The sequence below is a fragment of the Acyrthosiphon pisum genome, chromosome A1, assembly GCF_005508785.2.
Source record: "Acyrthosiphon pisum isolate AL4f chromosome A1, pea_aphid_22Mar2018_4r6ur, whole genome shotgun sequence".
Taxonomy (NCBI): domain Eukaryota; kingdom Metazoa; phylum Arthropoda; class Insecta; order Hemiptera; family Aphididae; genus Acyrthosiphon; species Acyrthosiphon pisum.
The window spans coordinates 53,806,460-53,823,625 of NC_042494.1; the positions used below are offsets into that span (position 1 = coordinate 53,806,460).

The following is a 17,166-nucleotide window of genomic DNA, read 5'->3' on the forward strand; positions in this document are numbered from 1 at the left end:
TACAATTATTTTGCATTGGAATCTTCACCTAGGTACTATTTCTCAATAAAAAAGAGTTAATAATCAAATATTATAGGTACACATTTGCTTTCTTCAAACAAGGTTTTGCCGTTTCGTATTCAATTTTTCATAAACTAGAATATATAGATGTGGGTAAAAATGGTCAGTATTATCGTTGACGATAATATTTTAAACTAATTACATTGTTGATACTGATTTTCCTCGAGAAATCAGTATTGTGATCGATTTCCACCTATAATAGTTGTAGGGAAACCATATTGTTAACAACAGCTGACGTTATTGGATGACAAAAAATTCGGATCACAGGACAATTTTACAGGACAAGATTTTTGAACATTCATTTTTTCTCCACACAATATAAAGTTATTATTTATTGTCCCGGAATAACTTTTTTCTTTTAATAAATTATACTTTTAATGTGTCCTCTCTGCCTAGCCCACTGAACTCTCTAGCAAAGTTGGCGTTTGCGTTCCCTTTTCAAACCCTCTGTTGCCACAGAAAATCCGGTAAAAGTCGTTGGTACGGCCCATAATTAAACTCCGTTCCTGCCGTAGAAATCTCGCGTAAGCTCGCCAGATGTCGTATGGACAACAATCAATAGTCGTACCCGTATTTTCTGGACCACTTTGAAATGATAAAGTTTTTCGCTTACCTCTCCATCCGTGCTTCTCTGGTCCTTTCTCTAGTTCTATTTTTTTTATTTCTCATACGTTTTTCCTATTGCCGGTGAGTTATGACGCCGCTTATACAACTTATAAACAATATATAATATACATTTTTAGATATATAAAATCTGTATGAAAACTTATGCGCTTATAAAATGTGTTATAGTTGACAAGTTTTAAGTTTTTAAATTTAAAAGCGATCGCTACATTTTTTTTTTTAAATTCAAACAAAAGTTTTGAAAAATTAAAGATATCTATTGAAATATTCACTAGGGAAAATGGTTTTTGTATATGTCCAGAGGCGATTTGAAATGTTGAAGGCTGTTAAAAATAATGTGGATTTTTTGCTCATTCTAATAGTAACGACATGGTACTTTATTAATTTTTAAAACTGATTTTACTTTGAGGTTTTTAAAGTCTTACTGATAATTATCACATAGATGAATACGATTACCTGTGTACTACAATAATGCATTATAATATTATCAATACTAATTTATATACCTACATTATAGGGTACATAAAATATGTTAAATTATAAACATTTTATCAAATGTATTATTATTTGTTAGATAAACTATAGTATATATTTAAAAATATTGCAATACAATTGTGTAATTTTCTAATAAAGGTGAATTTTACAAAGTTTAGTAAATCAAGTAATAGCGGTTCTATAATTCCGAGTTCTGACAAATAAATCAAGATATATTTCATTGAATGATTTTATAAAATCAAAACACATTATTATTATGTCAGTTCGTATTTTGTCGATAAAAACTACATTATAACTTATTTCAACGATATATACGAATGCAAACAAATTGGCACTAAAGCAAACTATTATGTTCACACTTCATATAATAACTCTTTTTTTTTAAGTAGAAACTTTTAAGTGATATTTTCATGCTCTAATTCTTATATTATATGAACATATACCTACCTAAAGTTAAAAAATAAAATGAATATCATAGAATTATTTTAAGATAAATGAAGCATATAAACTTCTTAGTATTTAACATAGTAAAAACACAGTAAAATTACAAAAAAATTAAAAACAATTGAACTGTCAAAACCATAATCATTGAGATGTATTTTTATATGTACTTTCAACTTTTAAATTTTGAAGTGTATCAGAAATCGTATTAAAATGTGATGCAAAGTAGTCCCTTGAAGAAATCTTTTTGAATTTAATTATAATATTGAAACTTTACAACATTTCTTTGGCGAAAGTTCCTCGATCAGTAATTTATACGTCCGATGTTTTTTTGCATACAACACTGGTGAAGTCAAATTTGTTTCAGTTACAAAATTATAATTTTTTCTTATTGTTCCATAACAAACTTTTTACGTAATTAGAGAATAAATATGGGATATTAAAAAACTTGCAGGTATACCTAATTATAATTATAAAATAATTTTTATCAAAATAATTAAGTTATATCTACATATTAGGTATGTATTTTGGAATTATAATAAAAACCATTCTAAATTTAATATAACACGTAAATATCGGTTAACCTACACATTTATGCTTGTAATTGTAACAATGCCATTCGACTTTGTATACTACGAAAAGTTGCAAAATAAATTGTCTGATAATGGTGTTTCGTGGCAACTTTATTTCCATGTTCATTTTAATGAAATATATAGTACATTTCCGTACCATAAAAAAGGTTGGCCATGTTAGCTGAATTAAATTTAACAGTGAACCACGTACAATGTATAATTCAATATTTAAATTTTTATCCAGAAACATGATATTATTAATTCGTTAAATAGTTATAACAAAACCGTTTATAAATCCGTATGATTGTTTATGAAATATAAATACGTTAAATAGTAATTGAAAGTAATTAATATTTAACGATAAAGTTATCGGTTTTTATATGGTTAATATATCGTGGAGTTTTTTTTTAAATTTTCTAACGGGGATTACGCGGTTCATACATTTTACAAGTGTGGGAGAGACCAATATGATAGTTTACAATAAACTATTAAAAAAAAAAAAGTTTAGGCTAAGTAATAGGGTAAGGATAATCAATAATATTTAAGAATATTAAGAAAAATTCAATATACATAAATGGCTATACTCAAACAATATTATAATCATTATTTTATATAGTTTTATTTCAACTATCTTATTTCTTGTCTTGTCAGTTGCCAATTATTATTTGGTTGATTAGACGATTGTTTTTGAAGTTATATTTATATACATTTTATTTGAGTACATGTTTATCGTGAAAATTAACGTTTAGAATAAATGTTGAATTTGGTATATCTACTCTGGACAAAGGTTGAAAAGTTGGTGCTTATCCCTTTGTTTACATAATAAATAAACAGTTTAGTCAGTTGATAATGGCACGCGATGACACAAATGCTTTAAGTAAGCCATTTTGTAATGAGATTATTTTCTATTTAAATAATTAAATTTTTTATTTGGCAGTTCTTATGATGATTTTTATTTAACTAATTTAAACTCATCTTAGTAAGTATTTTGATATTGTAATGAGTTCTAAAATAAATAGCATATTTGAATAAAGTCGGAGTAAAACTACTAATTTCCCACACTTTTTTTTTTAGATATTTGCGTGGAATGTATTGGTTATTCAACGATTTTTTTTCGATATATTTTGATAGGTATTTAAGCCATTGCCAGTTTTAGACATTTTTTGAAAAAATGACATCAAACTGTGTTTAATGCAATCGTTTTTTATATACCTATATCTATTATAATTTATAATTAATTTGATTTTAAACTTTATCAGACACAAATATTGTATCCCTACAAGTTAAGATATCTTCCACTTTATCTCTTCCACCTTAGACGAGTGTCTAACACCATTTTTTTCCACGTAATACAATATAATACAACTATACTTATAATATAAATATAATATATTCGTTGAACTTATACATTTTTCTATCGATTACACTGAAATATGATTTACTGAGACAGATGAAAATGTTATAAATGTTTTATATTCCAAGTTGTAATCACTTATGCAACCATATTTTTTTATAGACATGCAATAAGAAAATCGAGTTTAACTATCGGATAAAATGTTTGAAACATTTTGATCATATTTTAGATAAAAATAATATTTGGTACCTATATTAGGTACAACTTGTTAACATTTGAAGTCTGAATTCTAAAAATGGTACATTTTATAGAAAAAAACCTCAATAAATTGTGAAGTCTATCCAAAGCTATAAAAACATCGAGTCCATTTGAAAATTTAATGATGCTTAGAATGTAATAAAATAAATCTTCAGTTCTTGTTTCAAGTCTCTTGCCTCTTAACCATTATTTTCAGAATTATTACGAACTCACTACCAATTATATAAATAGTATTATACTATTAAGCATACAGTAAATTCAGCATTATCTTTTATATAGTGTTATATTATTATTTATCTTTGATAACAGTTTAATTTTGAATTTGAGTCTAAAATTAATACATTACCGCTACAGTTTAATACACTGATCACGATTATTACAATTTTTTTTATGAAAATACTTTTTAAATTATTAAATATCTGTTATTTTAATTTATATAAATATAAATTTACTAGATTTTTTCAATACACGCAACATTTTTACTATACATTAAAATATAGATGATTTATTTATAACATAATTCATTTAGTTTATAATTGTGTTAATAAATTTAATTGGATGTGGATAAAGCTCCTTTGCAATAATAAATAAGCATTGAACATTTAATTTTTTTTTCAAAGTGAAAATAATAATTATGTAACGAACAAAAATATTAATAAAATTGATAAAAATATTTGGTAACATACGACAAAAAAATGGTACATAAATTAGCTGAATATGAATGTAATATATCAAATGAATCACGTTATATATATTATTATATTTCATAATGAAATCTGCAACCTTCACAACTTTTATTTGCTAAATTATTTTTGGCCACAAAATACCTGTGGTGTAACGTGAAATAATGATTAATTAATATTGAAATGAAGAGTTTATCTTTTAGACATATTAAATTACGAGGGCTTAATTACTCGTTTGACAAGTAATAAACCATGTACAAAAACACACATACCTGATATCAGTGATGTGAAGTTTATTCAGGAATATATGTCATGCATACATCGTGATTACAATTTATTAATATTATAATATCGTCCAAAACGTAGTAAAACAGATACGCAAAATAATATATTGCATGTCTACAAATTTGTACAACTTACAGGTACCAAGATATCGGAAAAGAAACCTCAAGTAATTTATTAAATAATTAACTAGCCGCCTAGTTAACTTACTTGATTACTAATAAATGATATATATCATTATACTGCGAAATAATTCCATATATAACAACGAACTTCCATTTAACAAAATTGTTCGCTATACGAGATATTTTTAATGACCAAACCAAATTACAACAGAATTTATTCAATTTATTTAACGAAATTATCTATAATGGGATTTTTTTTTATGCCCCATGATACTTTGTAATATCATGGAAGTTTCTCTTTATTAGTATAATAATAATAATAATAATAATAATAATAATAATACATTAATAGATAATATTATAATATGGATACTGGATAGGTTTTAAAGTTCCTAAACGCGCAAGAATTTAATTAAAATCACAAAGAACTTTACAAATAGGAACTTAATATTATTAATTATTAATTATTTCATAGGACTCATAATCCACTATTTTTAATTGTCAACGCGTAATAAATAATAATACGTCATATGCACGTACACAAAAATACACGCAATTTAGCAAATCGTTATCGTTACTTTAAAGTGTCAACTAAAGAAGTAAAGAGTATGACATTTGTCTTTAACACCTCGCTCGGAGGAAAGTCTTTAACGATATAATATGAAAAAAATAATGACGGTACTTTAAGAGGACAAAATGCGCCAGTATCCCCTACGGCTTTTCTGGAAAAAGAAAAAATATATATAAAAGTATCCACATAAACGTTGCTATGCAGTCGTCCAGGTGCGTAGGTATTGTAGGCAGTTTTGTGTGGTGTAAAGAATTTTTCACAAGGAGAGATAAGTTAACGATCTCTGGCCACGCTGACGTTCAAGACAGAAGTTTAAAGCGGTCGGGTTTTAATGTTATTATATGGATATGTATGTATATAAAAAATAATAATAAGCGATATAAAAAAAAACAAAGTATTTCTTTTAAATATTAAAAACTGAAAGGCGAAAAAAGAAAAGTAATTAACTGTCGTATTTATTAAAAATGTATTCTCTAATTTTTAAATTTAATTAAAAGAAATTCTTGAGAATGACAATGTCTCCACGACTCAACCATATAAAATTTAATAATAATAGGTAAAATAATAATAATAATAATAATAATAATAATAATAAAAAAAAAAACAAAATCAAACCGAGTCGACGATCATAATACTATTGTTTATTCGATTTATAATTTAAATTAAATCTAGACCATAAGTCAATATTATTATGACTTGATTTAAAAATGTATTCAAGGTGCGTACAAGAATACCCATTTATACTCAAATAATTATAATATACAGAATATTATGTCTGTCTGTGTTTATCTTTGTCAACAAATGTTTCCTCGTTCATTTTTTGATACTATGATGTCTATGAAGATTTTAATTAGTTTAGCCACGGTTATATTATAATAATTTATTTAACTTTTCGTTTACTCAAACTCAAAACAAAAAATGTTAAATGTTTCTTATTTAAGAAAATAAAAATATTTATCAATTTATATTAAATTAAAAAAGTTGTGCAAGTTTAATGAAGAAGTAGATGGAGAGTGGAGTAAGTTGGTGGGCAGTTATGATGACACACCCTGTATACGTTTATAATTTGTATGTCATTCTGTCACAAGAATAATATAAGAAAACGTCATTAGTTTGTTTTAAAAGTCGGGAATTATTTTTTTTAATAATATTTGATTGAAAAACATAAGGTTATTATTCCCACTCTCAAACATTGAATAAACAGTTTGTTTTTATTTAATTGAAGTTTAAATTCCACATGATATTTTAATATAATATGGGTAGTATTAAAAAAAAAAAACTTTAACTTGATGATACTACAAGGTTGAAAATACCTAAATATGGAAAACGTTGTTACGTTTACTAAAGCATGAAAACTCAGTTATTTTTACTTTTAATTAATGCAAAATGTTAAGTGAAAATATTCAAATTTAAAGCCATTGTATTTATTCAGTATTTTAGCTAGGATTATAATTAGTTATTATAAGATAGAAAATGACACTTAATTTGTATAGAACTAATTACTTAAATTAATTATTTAAATTTAAAATGAACTGTTGTGCAAGGGTGCGGAAATGTGAAATTTCCAAATTACGTGTTTCAGTTATATTTGCATACAATAATTGCTGTAGGTATACTCAGTTGTGGTACTTAAATATACAAATTGAGTTCTAAATATTATTGATTATACCTATATTTGCAATAGGTAGGTACCCACTGTTGTAGTTGTTGTTCCGCGTCAAATGGTAGGTACAATAACAAATGAAACAAATGTGTTAATCAAACTTTTGGCATTAGTATGAGTATGAATCCATGAAAATGTATTTAATTGTAGAGAATAATAATCAGTAATGGGCGTTAAGGCTTGTAAGTGGGTTTAAAATGTTTTAATGACACTCCATACCAAAGCGTAATGCGGTAGAAGGTGTATACGCCTGTTAGACTTAAATTGTTAATATTTGAGTTTATAATATTCAGTTTTGAGAACTACAAAATTCACAATATTCGAACGTCCTATTTGATTAAATATAATAGTATCAATACCAAATGTAAAAGTTTTTGCCAAGAATTTTGTAAAAACGTTGTCTGCATTCATAAAATATAAAATCAATACACATGCCTTTTCCATAATATATTTTGTGTATGAACTTAATTTTTATACATTTAAAATAGTGGGTACTATCAGATTTGTGTTTTTTTTCTATATTTTAATTACTATATTTTTTAAGAATTTATCATCAGTTATATGTAAATAAACTAATTCAGTGCTTGAGAACATGTTTCGTGTCTAAACTAGTTGTTAGAAAATTTTTTTAAAAATCTTTAAAAAATCTTTTATTTCATACAATAGATAAGTAAATAGGTACTATTTTAAATTATATTAATGTTTCTTTCGTGGTCATCACTGTTAATTTATTTTTAAATTTCCAATTAAACAAGCTAGGATTCTTGCTGATTTTTCTATTTTATTTTTGTATTATAACAATAATAATATGATATACACCAAACAGGTGTACATATTTTATTTAGAGATAGGTAATAAAATATCTAATGTCTCTGAGTACCCATGCAATTCGAGAAATTTTAAAATTATTTAACGATTCATTTCAAGAAATTATTCATTGTGAATTTTAATAACAATATAAAATAAATATTCACAACTTTATACCTTTTTACATATTACAAATTAATAAATATTGAAATTCAAGGACATAATTATATGCCGAATGAAAATCTTTAATTTAAACTCTAATACCTATTTGATTAACATAATTGAACATATTATATTATTATCAAATCGTATTATATGTTTTAATGTACATAAATATAGTATGGTTACAGGTTTATATAAATTCTTTACTAATAATAGGTACTATTAAATCTGAAATATCTACCTAAGTGATTTTAGATTCTGAATGAAGTAATGGTTTTATTGTTTTTTTTATTTTTTATTATTATTTTTATTTGTTTGTCTCTTGTTTCTAAAAACATTATTTATAGTAGACAATTTGTTTCAATATTCAACTCGGGTGTGATTTCTGATAGATAAATGGATCTTGTTGTTTTTTGGTTATCAAAAGTAAAAAATTTCCGATACTTTACTGAATAATCGGGAAAAAAATTATGGAAAAACCGTTTTGGAAATTATTTTTAATTAATTCATAATTTATTTAATAATATCTAGTGTTATTATAATAATTATTATTGTGTCATATTATTATAAAGCAGTGTGATTTATTTTTAAATCAGCTCAACCTATTGTATTAATAATAGAAAAATAAACAGTAATATAATTTTAAATATATCTATGATAAAATATCAATAGGCTAGGCTGATCGGTCACTCTACAATCTGAATCGATTTACGTTCGCAATGATTCAATATCGAATTTACTAATAATATTATATAGGTTATTAACAATATTAATATTATAGCATAGTAAAATATCCATAGAAATATACAGCAGCGTGACTTCTTCGTTTTTTTTTATTTTTAGTTCATCAACAACTACTAAAAAAAATTTAAATCTGGCATTTTATTTTGTTTTTATCAGACCAGCAAGTAACTCCACTACCAACATTTTAATTAGTTTTTTTTTTCATTTTTACTCGACACTCATGAGTCAAGCCGATCAACTATTGAACTAAAAAGTTTGGAGAAGCGGAATATTTCAAACAACTTTAGTTTTCATAGAATTTGAGGAGCTCTACAAAGTTTTTAATATATATAATATAATATATATTATTTTTGTAAAAAATCATTAACGGTTTTGAATTTTAATAAAATATACCTACCATCGATTATATTGAAGTGGCACCTAGCTTTAAATTTGAATTTCGATTAAACTTAAAAGCAACTCACCATTGAAATTTTTAACGGCATAAATGTTTACTTTCGTTGTGCATCGTTTATGTGCTTGAACAATATTATATTTATAAATAAAAAGTAATATGAATATGTAAATTTATTTGTAATCCGATTGGCCAGTGAAGTTTGTGCCTTGCGCCATGGACCTTTCTGACAATAACTACTGGATTGTGTACGGTCTTAAGAATTGTGAGCTGGGTTGTATAGGGCCGCCGGGAAATCGGAATTGTTCCGATTGGTTTTTGCCTATATTAATAAATATTGTGGATCCTATCTAACTATTGCATGCGACCCTTAATTTATATTGACAGTAACAGATTACTTTTTATTTATTTCAATTATTTCAACAAGCTTAAAGTGTGAGGATTGTAAGGATACAATCATACGCATAGTTTTTTTTTTTTGTGCTATATCACATACCTACGTTAGGTGTCTTGAGTTTCAAGTAAATATTGAGATAGGTAACGTAAATTACGACTGAGTTGGTTGTGTGATTTTTAAATAATTACACAACAAATTTCGTTCTAAATGTAAATAAAACTTTTGTGAATGATGTAATATTTTGTTGAGGTTATTTTACCACTGAGATAGTTGTAAATATTATTTTATTGATTATTGTTATCATTGGATTGGCTGTGTTTCCTTTAAGATTCTATAAATCTAAGAACCCTAATTTTTAAAAATATTATTGGGCATACAGAGCTCAGTAAGTAAAATAGTGAATACCTAACTAATGCGTGTATGGGTTTCAATATTTTGGATTACACAAACCACAAATTGTGATTGAAAGTTTTATATAGCTAGATTGTGGTATTATGTGTGTTTAAAGATAATACGTATACTTAGATGAAAAATAGTAATTTTGTTTTAATATTTAAAATATCATTTAAATATATTGTATTTAATTAAGTTTAATTGCTAATTTTTATGGTATTCGTTCAATTTTCAAGTTTATTTAACCTGAATAAATCATACTTATTTCAACAAAATTAATTTTATTTCTGAAAGGTAGTTCCTATAATAAATATATAAATATAATAAATATAGGTTTTTTTTATGAACTACATAGTAATAGTTCGTAAATGTCACTTTAGAAAAGATAAATATTGTCGTTTCACCTTTAAGAATATTATGTACAAATCATTTTATCTTTACTTATAATAAATATTATAGCGTGTACATATAATATAATATATGTATATTTATTTATTATTCGATACAGGTAATTACAAAAAAAAAAAAAATGTTATTGAGTGATTATGTTTAAATAATTTTGTTTTTATTTTCTCTGTAACCTTGTCAATAAAACATTATATTTTCAAAGCTAATACATTTTTATAGCGTTCCGAACGTATTAAATTCACATATTTTTTTTAATATTATTATAAATTAAATAATATAGTTACTATAACAAATATACCATCAAGATACAAGTATGAAATCATTAAGTAATTTATTTGGAAAATCTCAAGTCATGCATTAGAAGCAATTTACAATTTGTTGATATATTTAGGCGAAACTGCAGATAAGATAAGTAACTGCAAAGTACTCAAATACGAGTGCTATATATTCCAATACTATAAAGGAATATACACAAATGATTATTATTTGAGTGGATGTCGATCAATCGAACACAATCTGATTTAAATGGTAAACCTCAATCGAGTTTTGATCGGAGCAATATAGAGAGGTGCTAATTAGACCTAACAAGAAGACTTGATCGCACAAACTAATGTACATTTGCGGAGATACTATATAACCATTATAATAATACCTGTCTGGAACATAATGATATTTGCATCAGCGGAATAGGATTTGTATTAATTGGAGGTATTATCTTAATTGTTAATATCACTTGACATTAATCTGTCGATACGGAAGAAACATTTTAATGTTTATAATGTGTTTTTTAAACTGACTCCAAAAATATGAAAATAATTAAAAAAAATAATTTTGGTGCCTAATTTGGTCCATGTAGATATATAAATGTTTTCATGAGTCAAACCAGTGGTGCAAACTTATTTTCTGAAGCTATGTCAAAATGTATATAGACGAAATACCTTCCGCCAAATTAAATTAATCAAATATTTCGAGAAAAAAAAATATTTCAACCGATTTTGTCACAATAATAACATTAATAATATTATACTAGTCATTGGTTCATCTAATAATGAAATTAACCACCAGCAGCAAATTTACCAGTCATCCAGCCACTCATCAACCGTTTTGATAGAGGTGTCAACCAACACCTCGCTATACCCCTCGTTAGTATGCGCCACTGAGTTAAATCAAGGAATAAACTATTATAGTGTCATTAATCTCAGCATAATTCGCAAGCCCATAAATATAATATAATATTACGTTTATTACCACCTCTAATTTCTTAATTAAAGATTCCGATTCTTTGAAATATTATATTAAGTATTTTAATTAATGAAAAACTGTGAAAAATGCATGATTATGTTCAAGATTACCTACACGTTTTTGTAAATTTTGTAACCTAACCTTTTTGTTGATACCAAGTCTATAGCACACTCACGCATATGGTATTAAATATTATTTAGTGTTTGCTTTATTTGTATTTTATATTATATTAAATTTATCTTTGTTTACCATTTATTTATTTCGTTTATATTTTAAGTGTTAAATGTTAATGGTTTTTTTTTTTTAATTTGTAGGTATATGGATACATTTTCGTAAAATGGATTTATTTTTATCAAAATGATTAAACTGTTTTTAAAACATAAATAATGGTTTTATGGAAAATTTAAAAATTAAATTAATAATACATTTATATACATACTTGGTTATTTTTAAATATTATATATTTGATTCAAATTGTAATGTATAGAAGACTATAAAATATATTTTTATATAGAAGTACATATTATTTATTAGTATTTAAGTTATTATAAGTATAGCATATCCAATAATATTAACAAAAATAAAATTAAAATTAGGAGTTATTAGAATTGAACTTTTAAATAAATGAGTCCGAGAGTGAATAGATAATATTATAGTTTCGAACAGGTGATATTTTATGAATAATTAAATAACTTCGAAAATTAAATTTTAAGTACTATTTCTGTAAAATGCCAGACATTTTAAAATACTTTACTATACAAACGGATTAATATAGAGTAAAAAAAATACCATAATTATTAATTATATACATAGAGTCTTATTATAAATTCTTTTTATATTATTTAATATTAACTTCGTAAAATAAACTAAAAATGGGTTGCCACCTAAATTGATTACCTAATGAACAATGTTAAATATTTATGCGAAATTATAAGTATTTTAACTTACGAATGTACATTTACCAAAATTAGCACCACAGTGCACACAATTTATTTATAAAGATATTAATTTTCGCAGTTGCTCAGTAAAAATGAAAAATTACCTTTCATGTACCTATTGAGATTATAAATATTACACCTATATAATAAGATGTCGGGAATGGTAAAACTTTATTTGACGGTTCGTTAATATATTCAAATATTCTCTTTCATTCTGATATAACAGAACTTTTTTCTTTACGAAGTTATAGTAACTTTTAAAAATATACTTATATATTTCAAGTTATATGTCCTTAAATTTGCCAAATCTATTTTATAATAATTGTTATAATTGACGTGTACGCCCTACGCACGACTCATTTAGGGTTATACAATATGATTAATTATGTATAAAAAAAAACATATACCTAATATAATATAATTATGCAGGTGTTACAAATAATATTTTTTGACAAATAAATATTTTATTTACTGATTTGTCAATACATCAGTAAAAAATGAAAATACCATGTGTGAATCAAATATAAAAATACTAATAAAAAAGGTAGTAGAATTTTTTGTATATCATATATATATATATACAAATGCAACAACATAATATATGATATACCAGGTGAAGTTACTCATGTCACGTACTTTTGGAAGCTTTTTATCTCCATGTTGTACAGACCGAATTGATTCACAAAGCACGTTACGTGTTGAATGCAAACAAAATAAAGAGATGTTCACCAGAAACAAAAACCCACATATTTATACCCCGTGATTAGATGTTAATTTTCATTAGAATAATAATTTTGTAATTTGTTAAAATAAAAAAAAAAAATCCCAAGTAAATTATGAAATGTTTCACGGCAAAAAAATTAATATTTGCATTAAAAGCTGTAAAAAATTATCACGTATCCACAAAAAAGCTATACCTAAATGGTTAAATGTTTCCAAATGCAATAGTAAATATTAATAAACTATAATACAAATGTTCAATAGAATTTTACTTATATATTTCATTTAAAAATTTAACGTTAATACAAGCGGGTAAAGTAATATATTATATAATATTATACATTTAATTTTGTTTTTTAATTAAATATTAAACTAAAATGTATGATGCATAATTTTGAGTGCATAATAAGTGCATGCTTATTTAGGCATTTTTAGGGCATGAGCTCACGAGCCCTGGTAATAACAATTTAAATAATATCAAAATAAAACAGTAATTAATTATATATATTTTTTTAGACGTAATTACCTGTGTTGTTACTTTTTTTTTTTAATTTGATACTTAATAATATATTATTAAGTATCAAATTATATATATTTTATAACAATATATATATTGTTAAAAAGGATAATATACTTATTTATTACATATTTAATACTATCGAATTGCCGAATTATCATAATATTACGTATGAAACTAAAACACATTATCATATAACTAAAAATGATTAATTTAGGAATTCTAATCATGTCCACACCAGTACACTTGTTTACAATTATTTAATATTGATGACTGATGAGTGTAAATATATAATACACTATAATATACCAATATTTAATGTTTTATTAGATCTAATAATACTGGTGTTTATTATATACTATTGAAACCATAATATTTTGGCCTTTGAGAAAATCGCATATTTGTATATTATATTTTCTAAATAAATATTTCAGTGCAATTTACCTTCGAGGTCGAATTGAGAGGTAAATTATTTGATATAATATTTCATAATATATAACTTTGGTCTTCTAAATCGTATTAGTGAGAATAATATAATTTGTTTCCAATACAATTGAAGCTATAGGAATTTTGAGATAGTTATGATATTTGTAACTAATAACTATATAGGATAATCTTTAAGCTATTTTCTATAACTTAACTGATTAACAAATCAATGTCTTCAAAAACTAAATTACTTATCTTTGTAAAAATTCAATTGACTTCGAGAACATAATATAGGTACCTACGTCTACAACTTACTAACATAATCATATTGTCATTTTATCTCACATGATTAATTATACAGTGGTACCTACATTCAATAAATTGGATTAGATTACCATCGGAATAAATCCAATTATTATATTTTATGATAATTATTATAGAGCGTAGATCATTTAATTCTTAGGGTTATATTATAACTTATAACGTAAACGGATTTGGTTTTTAATATTCAATTATTATTTTTGCAGTTCTATTCCGCTATAAATAATGATTATTGTTTGAGTCAATCCAAATTTCTTTGTGAATGTATACCTTTCGGCGAAAAATAATATAAGAGTGCATTTAAGCTCATAGGTTAATACCTAACTAGTAACTAATATTAGTTGTCATGATATTTTTTAAAATAACACAAATCCTGTGTATTTTGTAAAAATGTTTATTTTAAATTATATTCAATTTATTATGAATAAAACTTGTATTATATTATGTATTTATACAATACTTTGATTTGGTTAAATCAGAACTGGAAAATGAATCAGATAAAAATAATTGAGATTCCTGGACGTGTTTGTATCTTTGGAAACTAAATTATGGACTTTGAAGAAAGTTTTATTTGAATTATAATAATACATTTTTTGATTAGGTAGATATAATATAGATAAAATCATAAGTATAATTAATTACATAGGTACATTTTAATTGCATTTAAGACTATTTCATTACAAATAAGTCAAATTTTTCTCGAAGTCTCTAAGCTGTTATATTATCATGCAATAATACCTATGTTGTAACATTTTGGAAGATATAGGTGTAACTCTTCGGCTCCTAATTTCAATACCAAATACCTAACCGTTTTTCACACCAACCTCAGAGTAATTTGTATGCAAAGTTTCAATAGCCCTATTGTAGTACTATTTGAATTTCGTGTACACATAATGTAAAGTTATATAGTAAAGTAGCTTCCCTAAGTTTGATTTATTTATCGTTGTTTGAAATAATACACAACTGACGTTTTTAAATTATTTTCTTTTTCATTTACAAATATCTATACAATTAGAGTCATTATTTAATCGTTTGTACCTATATTATATTTTGTTTCTAAAAATCTTTATAAAATGATATTAGTGTACCTCATTATACGTATCTTTTACCTTGAAGCTATTTTTGTGTTATTATTATATAATATGAATGTAATGTTTTTTTATAGGGTAATCAATCAATAATATAATATAATACAAATATTTTGTTCGAACGTTTTTCTAATTGTTCAAGTTCATAGTATATGAAATATAAATTGTTTTATACATTTTTGAATAATTTATGTAATTTTAAATTTTTATGTTGTATTATTATAAATATATAGTAATAAATAATGATGTAATTTATTATGAAGGGAAAATATTTGTAGTACCTAATAATTTTGTAGTATCTACGTCTATAATATAGGAGTAGGTAAGGTCAGAGTACGTTACAGTTGTTATAATTATTGTTATCATTTATTGTAGTATAGTAGTTACTAGTTTTGTATAACCTACGTTACAATGACAATACACATTTTTGTTTTAGTGTTCCACCTAACACCTTAGACCCGTTATGTTATAATGATAATATCAAACATCCTTAACAATTTAGGCTGATAGACCGCCTCTTACAAGAATAATTATTTTTCGTATATTTTTAATTATTTAATTAAAATTAAACACATCCATTACAGTGACCAACTCAATGACGGGATACACTCGAAACCTACTAAACAGTAAACAGGTATACAACAGTAGAGTGGTTTTTTGTATTAATTTTTTAAATAATAAATTGCTATTTGTTTTTCAACGTTTGTGACAAAATCACTTTGTCGTTGTTCTTTTTTTTTACCTACCTATTGAACATGCAGCATTATACACAATATTATACATTATGCATTATAAAAACATATTGCAAAGTTATAAAATGTTGGAGGCTTAGTGCCCAGCCTGAAACTACTTGTGGAGAAAATGTAAACGAGATAATAATTGGTAAATCTTGTAGATAATATTAGACGTATTACATCGATGCAGCGTCCTCTTAAAATTCAGGATTTAATAGTATAATACCAGTTTTTGGTTATTAATCCATACAAGTCAATTTTGATGTTATTTTTTTATGTTAAGAGAAGATAATATTTTGGTAATTCTACTGAAAATGTTGTGTATTGATGTTGTGTGGAGCATAATATTATATTAAATCCAAATTGCCCAAGACCCATAGTGACACGATTCTTTCTAACAAGAACACAAATATTATAGGTTTGATTGAGCTAAATTTTATTTAATAATTGACATTGTTGGTTTCAAAATTAATCTATAAGTTCACAAACATTTTAACTAATATTATTAAATCAAATTATTAAAATGTTACTCTTATTAATCTATTTTTTTTTTCTATAACAAACATTTTTATACAGGCTCTTATTATATTTTATAATTTTTTTAAATTTATTTTAGGACTTATTTTTTTGGATAATTAGCATATGAAAGTTTTCATGATTAATTTAAATAAAATCTCACGTTGATTCGATTTATCTAATTGTGATAAGTAAACCACTCATAACTTTTTTTGGACGAGGCAATTTTTT

The 17,166-nt window shown here is 24.6% G+C and overlaps 1 protein-coding gene across 3 annotated transcripts in view; it reads right to left on the reverse strand.

Moving 5' to 3' along the window:
• LOC100164544 (acetylcholine receptor subunit alpha-type acr-16-like) overlaps positions 1-17,166 on the reverse strand; it is a 225,096-nt gene that overhangs the window by 52,436 nt on the left and 155,494 nt on the right. The gene's annotated exons all lie outside the window — the stretch shown is intronic.